Source organism: Myotis davidii, unplaced genomic scaffold, assembly GCF_000327345.1.
Source record: "Myotis davidii unplaced genomic scaffold, ASM32734v1 scaffold1073, whole genome shotgun sequence".
NCBI lineage: Eukaryota > Metazoa > Chordata > Mammalia > Chiroptera > Vespertilionidae > Myotis > Myotis davidii.
In genome coordinates this window covers 358,015-364,574 of record NW_006285113.1, presented here as the reverse complement: position 1 = coordinate 364,574, position 6,560 = coordinate 358,015, and the positions used below count along the sequence as shown (strand labels likewise).

The following is a 6,560-nucleotide window of genomic DNA, read 5'->3' as shown; positions in this document are numbered from 1 at the left end:
CAACCCTAAGGTTGCAGGCCCCCGCCAGCGACCCGGGGCCCGGGCTTCCATGCCCGGCCGGGGCTGGTGGCCAGGGGGGCCCTGTGTGGCCTGGTCTGCCCCTGGGAGTCGGTGGGGAAAAGCGGGACTTGGTCTCCAGCGGGCTGTGGGCAAGCTTGGCCAACTTTTTGGCCCACTTTTCACCAGCCGACTTGCTCTTCTTTTTCCTTACTCTTTTTTTCCCCTCGTCCTGATTTCCTCGCCGACTTGTTTTTTACCTTGTATTATGTGTATTTTCGTAAGCCACCTCAACCCCTCTCTGGAAGGAAGCAGATATAAATAAATTTCTAGGCAAATATAGTAGTTTATTCTTCTCCAGGATTATCCACACCCTTGAAATCCAAATAACTCTACCACTGACCCCCACCGCCATGCTTTCTGGATTGCAAATGCCCCAAAATTACTTTCTCTCTTCTTTCAATAAGTATTTACTAAGCAGAAGGATGAGTGGTAGGGATTTTAAAAATAAGAGAGTCCTTGCCCCAGCGAATTTCATGTCTAGAGGAATCAGAACCAGGGACACCCCAGAGTAACAATCCCCTAGAGGCCAGGAGGCAGAAAGCCTGGGTGCAGTATTTACTGAGGGCCTACTGTGTACAAGAACCAGTCCGTGCTCTTGGGGTACAATCGGTGAGCAACGTGAAGTTCTCTATGCTCTTAAAACTTAGACTGGGGGGTCAGGTGCTGAAAGAGAGACTCAGTGGGTGCTACAGGAGGAGAGGGGGGAGCCGGGGACAGTCAAGGAAGCCTCCTGGAAGAGGTGGGCTTGAGCAGGCCTGATGGGATTTGGTTAGGTGGGGGCCATGGGGAGCAGGCAGGGAGAGGAAGCTGTTCTAGGCCAGGGCCATCCGCCTGGTTGGTCAAGGCCTGAGGGGCCCAGGGAATTGGTCATATCAGAACCAGTCTTTGCCACAGGAAACATTTTCTTACGTCAGAGTGGAATTACACAGCTTCCATAAGGCCAGCCCAGTGAGCTCAGTGAGCCCCACAGACATACTCAGAAAGCGGGGAGTTCAGCTCAGCTTCATATTTCAGGACAGCTGGGCTGTTGAAATCCTTCCTGATGTATGTTAGTTCTTTCCCTGCCCTGTTAAGGAGTAGCAGGAGCCTGACAATCTCCCAGTCGTGGCTTGAAATGCGGAAGTTGTGGTAGGTTAGGGTGTCCCTTAGCATTCCCTGGGGATTCATGTCTGACATCTCTCCGGTTATATATTTATCAGCTCTGGCTTTTGCGGCAACGGCAGCTCTTGGAAGAGTAGAGGTTAATAGAGGTCCCAAAAGGCATGGGAGTAAGGTGTGACGGTACTCTGAATCGGCCTAACCTGTAAGGAAGTGGGGTGAAGAGGCATAGAAATGGTCTAACCTATTGCCCAAACCAGGATACTTTTTAAAGCAAACCTTTTACTGATGAAAATGTACAGACAGAAAATGCACAAATCCTGTGTTCAGCTCAACACATGTCCATAGAGTGAACCCAGCACCTAGATCAAGCAGATTTTATGTGCGTTGTGTGGATGGAATACGTTACATACTCTCCTGTGTTCGTTTCTTTTGTTCAACATTATGTTGTGATTCGTCCATGTTACTGCACGTGGCTGCGGGATGTTCATTCTCTTTGATGCCTAGTGTAAGTGTCCCACATTGTTATATCCACTCTGTTGAAGGGCATTTGGATAGTTTCTGGTTTGAGACTGTTACAAATAGTGCAGCCACAAATGTTCTGGAATATGTCTTGGTGACTAGATGTACACATTTCTGTTGGGTACACACCTAGGAGAGGAATTCCTGGATCATCTATACTAATAAAAGGGTAATATGCTAATTAGACCAGATAGACTGGATGTCCTTCCAGACAAAGCCACAGTGGCGGGGGCCAAGGCAAAGGCAGTTAGGGGCTATCAGGCCGGCAGGGGAGAGCAGTTAGGAGCCAGTGGTCCCGGATTGGAGAGGGTGCAGGCTGGGCTGAGGGAACACCTTCCCCCTCTCCCTCCCTGCACAAATTTCATGCACTGGGCCTCTAATAGGATATGTATCCCCAACTATTACAGACAAGCAGGGCACTTAAGAGTAAAAGGGAGCCCAGCTGGTGTGGCTCAGTTGTTGAGTGTCAACTTATGAACCAGTTCGATTCCTGGTCAGGGCACATCCCAGTAGGGGGTGTGCAGGAGGCAGCCGATCAATGATTCTCTCTCATCATTTATGTTTCTATCTCTCCCTCTCCCTTCTTCTCTGAAATCAATAAAAACAACAGCAATAAAAAGAGTAAAAGGGGTTAGTAGCAGTTATGACAGACAATGAGCATGAACCTGAACTGGCCCATTATAACTGGGATTGACCCAGGACCTATCAACCAAGATTGACCCAAGCAAGCCAGCTATAGAGTCACCCTGGCGCACAGTGCTGACCACTCTCCTGGGGAGTCACCCAGCTCCTAGTACAGCTAGTCATCTGGCAGGATCAGGCCACTGGGCCCTGCTGACCACAGGCTCTGCTGCCAGGAAACCTGGCAGGCCTAGAGTGGGAGGAGGGCCTCTTCTGCTTCCAACTTTCGAGGGAAAAATTCTCCAATAAATAGGAAGGCCCGGGAGACAGGAACCACCCTGCCTCCTGCCCTGAGCCAGCTACCCACCTTGCATGACCCAGGACACATCAGTTTTATCAACCTTCTGCAGAGCTAGAACCCAGGAAAGCCCAGTTCCTCTTCAACGTCAGAAAAGAAAACAGAGGTAAAGGGAGAGTTGATGAGCACCTACTAAATGCAGACCCTCAGTGCCCCTACCAGCTCAGCAATGCTATTGCCCCCATTTTACTCCCTGAGCCTCCGGGAGTTTGGCTTGGGATTCTGCCTCTTTCCCCTCCACTGCTTCTTCTGGGCTGGGTGAGCTTGTTGCCTTCTTCCAGCCTGGCGGATGGGTCCCTCCAGGCACTGCGATAGGCACTTGAATTAAGTCCTCTAGGGACTTACTTTGGATGGGGCAGGGAGACAAGTGCATAGCAATTTCCCCAGTGTGGAACCTGCTATGATGGGGGTCTGGGGAGCATAGGGCAGGGGCGAGGGCTGTGGGTGGAGCATGCAGGGGTGGGGGTGGGGGGTCGCAGGGCATCTGGCTTGTTGATGGGCTTAAGGCTGTAACAAACATGGTGGGTTGGCATTCAGCACCACTCCCCATCCTCCTTTGAAGCTGCAGGAGTGGCTGTGAATTAGGTCCCCCTAAAGAGTGAAATCTGCCCTAGCTGGTTTGGTTCAGTGGATAGAGCGTCAGCCTGTGGACTGAGGGGTCCCGAGTTTGATTCTGATCATGCAATACCCAGGTTGCGGTCTCGATCCCCAGTGTGGGGGGTGCAGGAGGCAGCCGATCAATGATTCTCTTTCCCCATTGATGTTTCTATATCTTTCCCTCTGGCTCTGAAATCAATAAAAAAAAATTTTTTTTTTAAAAGGAGCAAAATTTGTTGGTCACCAGCTTTGTAAAGGTTAAGAGGCAGGAATGGCCCTGGCCTGTGTGGGTCAGTGGTTAGAGCGTTGGCTAGAGCACTGAAGGGTGACAGGCCCATTTGGGTTGCAAGTTTGATCCCCATCCCAGGACCCGGTGGGGGCCCATGCGGGAGGCAAACATTCGATGTGTCTCTCTCACTTAGATATGTCTCTCTCTCCCTTCCTCTCTCTAAAATCAATAGAAACACACCCTTGGATGAGGACAAGAAGGAAATTGCACATCTCCCCCTGCAAGCTCAACCACTTTACCATGCTTTTTTCTGCCCTGTAACACTTGTCGATTTCTAATATACTGTGTAATTAACTTTTCTACTCAACTATTATCAAAAAAAGCAGTATCTGCTCTGGCCGGTGTGGCTCAGTTGGTTAGCGTTGTCCCATGCACCCAGAAATTGCAACTGGTTCTCTTCCTGGTCAGGGCACATGACTGGGTTGTGGGCTTGATCCCTGGTGGGGCACAAGCAGGGGGCAGCTGATCGATGTGCTTTCACATCAATGTTTCTCTCCTTCTCTCTCTAAAACAATCAAACTATTTTTAATATATAATTTTATTGATTTCAGAGAGGGAGGGAGAGAGAGAGAGAAATATCAATGATGAGAATCATTAATTGGCTACCTCCTGCACGCCCCCTACTGGGTATCAAGCCCGCAGCCCTAGGCATGTGCTCTTGACTGGAATCGAACTGGGATCCTTCAGCCCACAGACCAACACTCTATCCCAGGGGTGGGCAAACTTTTTGACTCGAGGGCCACAATGGGTTGCCCACAGCTGCTCTATCCACTGAGCCAAACCGGCCAGAGGCCAATAAACTATTTTTTTTTAAAGTGATAGGGTCTTGGCAAATTTGGCTCAATGGATAGAGTGTTGGCCCTTGGACTGAAGAGTCCCGGGTTTGATTCCGGTCAAGGGCACCTACCTAGGTTGCAGGCTCCATCCTTGGCCCTGGTTGGGGCACGTGTAGGAGGCAACCATTCCATGTGTCTCTCTCATATAGAAGTTTCTGTCTCTCCCCCTCCCTTCTACTCTCTCTAAAAATCAATGGAAAAATATCCTCTGGTGAGGATTAACAATAAATAAATAAAATTTTAAAAGTTTTACTTGAAGCAATAATAATAATAATAAAGTGGTATGTATTGTGTTTGCTGTCTGGTTCTCCTCACTGACAAGTCAGCTTCATCAGGGTCAGGTTATGCTGTGCTCACTGGGGTATCCCTAGGGCCTACCACAGTGTTTGAGCTAAAAAAAATGTTATTGAATAAAGAATGATTAGGCCCTGGCCGGGTATCTCAGTTGGTAGGAGCATCGTCCCAACTGAGGTGGTGGATTCGATTCTATCAGGGAACATACCCAGAGTTGGATCTCTTGTTGGAGCAAGTATAGGAGGCAACTGATTGATGTTTCTCTCTCACATGGATCTCTCTTTAAAAAAAAAAAATGTTTTCATTGATTTCATAGAGAGGGAGAGAGAAAAACATCAATGATGAGAGAGAATCATTGATCTGTTGTCTCCTGGGGATCCAGCTCCCAACATGACTGGGAATGGAACCTTGACCTCCTGGTACGGTCAATGCTCAACCACTGGAAGGTCCGGGCTTCTCTCTCTCTCTCTCTCTCTCTCTCTCTCTCTCTCTCTCTGTGTGTGTGTCTGTTTCTCTAAAATAAAAACAAAAATGACAATTAGCCAAAGTGATTTCTGTTGTCAGCAAAGTCCTCACCACAGGGAGTTGTGCTGGGGATCTGAACTTGAAGGGAGAGAAAGAAAGGCCAGGAGCCTAGCAGGTCACCATAGGAGTGACAGAGTGACCGGCCTGAGTGCAACAGGAATTGCACCTGACAGAGACACCTGTGTTTGCATCACTAGATTAAAAACCGCGGGGCCATCATCGTCACGTGATCCCTGCACACTCATTTCTAGTGGATATTATCTTTAGATTTAAAAATACATATTGGTTGATTTTATAGAGGAAAGGGGAGAGAAAGAGAGAGAGCGCGCGCTCAAGCACACATAGATTTGTTGTTCCACTTATTGATGCATTCACTGGTTGGTTCTTGCATGTGCCCTGACCAGGGATCAAACCCACAAACTTGGAGTATCGGGATGATTCTCTAACTGAGCTGTTGCCAGAGCAGATATTACCTCTACATTTTATAATTTGCCACCGATGGTGGGTAACTGTTTTCCCTCTGGGCCTCAGGGTTCGCATCAGGAGCTGGCATCCCCTTGGCAACCATCTTGGCCTTTGGCTGAGGCGACTGGCTGGCTGGGTTGCTTGTTGGTGACTGGGCAGCGGTGGCAGCTCATCAGAGCGCACTCTAGGCGAGTGTAAGATTTATACTTTGCGTGGAACAAAAGTTCCCCTTTGGTCTAAGGAACCATCTAACTATGTCTAGTGCAACAGGCTCTGCAGATAAAATGCCCCCAGACTCGTGGTCTCCTCCCACTCAGGGATGGCGGAAAACACGTGCCCTTTGAAGCTGTGTGGCCTATGGAGGCCCATCCACTTGAGCAGGTGAAGGAAGTGTTAGGGGCCAGACTGGGCCTGTGACCCTGTCTCTCCAGGCCACTTCCCCGGCGGGGCAGGATGTCCATGTCAGCTCATGTCAGCTCGCTAACCAGCTGTGGGACTTGGGGACCCAAGGCCTGTGGCTTCGGCCACCTGCTCCCACCCATGGCACACTGGTTTGGGAACAGGCCCCAGGGCTTCAGAATTCTCACATGGTCTTTGACTTCTGTTCCTTGCCTGCTTTTCAAGTGGGAAGGTCCTGGGCTGGGGAAGGGGCGCTGACCCCTGGGGCCTTCTAGTGACTGTCTCCATCACTAGCGGTGGAGGCTCCCTCCTGCCCCAGGTCAACAGTGGCCAGAGTCCTGGCTGGCTCCTCTGCCCCGGTGGGGGGACGCTGCCCCTCTGGGAGATGTGTCCTGGGTCGCCCAGCGCTCCGTCCCCTCTAGACCTCCCTGAACTTCCCTTAGGCCTGGGAGCTCCGTCCTGGGACGGCAGCAGGGGGGTGCTGCCCGCCTGCTCC

General features: G+C 50.3%; 1 long non-coding RNA gene across 1 annotated transcript in view; it reads left to right on the top strand.

Moving 5' to 3' along the window:
• Positions 1-2,008, top strand: part of LOC107181809 — a 10,549-nt gene extending 8,541 nt beyond the window's left edge. Inside the window, exon 3 of the long non-coding RNA XR_001512515.1 lies at positions 1,996-2,008. This is a non-coding gene — a long non-coding RNA (uncharacterized LOC107181809). The remainder of the gene's footprint in view (positions 1-1,995) is intronic.
• Positions 2,009-6,560: the final 4,552 nt, after the last annotated feature.